Source organism: Alligator sinensis, unplaced genomic scaffold (assembly GCF_000455745.1).
Source record: "Alligator sinensis unplaced genomic scaffold, ASM45574v1 scaffold107_3, whole genome shotgun sequence".
NCBI lineage: Eukaryota > Metazoa > Chordata > Crocodylia > Alligatoridae > Alligator > Alligator sinensis.
The window spans coordinates 235,891-236,441 of NW_005842578.1; positions in this window are offsets into that span (position 1 = coordinate 235,891).

Genomic DNA, 551 nt, shown 5'->3' on the forward strand with positions numbered 1-551 from the left:
GCTGCACCAGGGCCAAAACCTCGCCGCGGAAGTCTCCCACGGGGCGCCTAGCGCCGCCCGCCCGCAAGCCTGGGGTAGCGCTGCCGCCGCTCGGGCACCGGTCTGCGGTCGGGCTCGGTGCAGCCCGGGGCACAGGCCCTGCAAGCCGTGGGCTGCTTGGCCCACAGGACTATTTCTCCGTGCCTTTTTCCCACCCAAAGTCTCCCTGGGAGACCGCGGGGAGGAGCGGGGAGCACAGACCGGGCGCTGCTGCTTGAGCTGGGGGCAAAAGGCTTTTGTCCCTCCTCGGCAAGCCGCAGCCCGGCGCCCCCGCCGCTCAGGGCGGGGGTTAGGGCGAAGGAGGCCGAACACACTCGAGCAGACACACGAAGAGGAGTCTGCGCTGCTGGACATCGCCTCTCCCTGCTCCGCGTCCCCAGCTCCTGGCTGGGTTCCGGGTTTTTACTCGCGGGCTAGATCAAACCCCCGCCGGGACGGCGCTCGCGGCTTCCGAGGTGCCCCTGCCCGGGAATGGCTTTGGCCAGGTCACCGGCCAGCACCAAGAAGAAAGG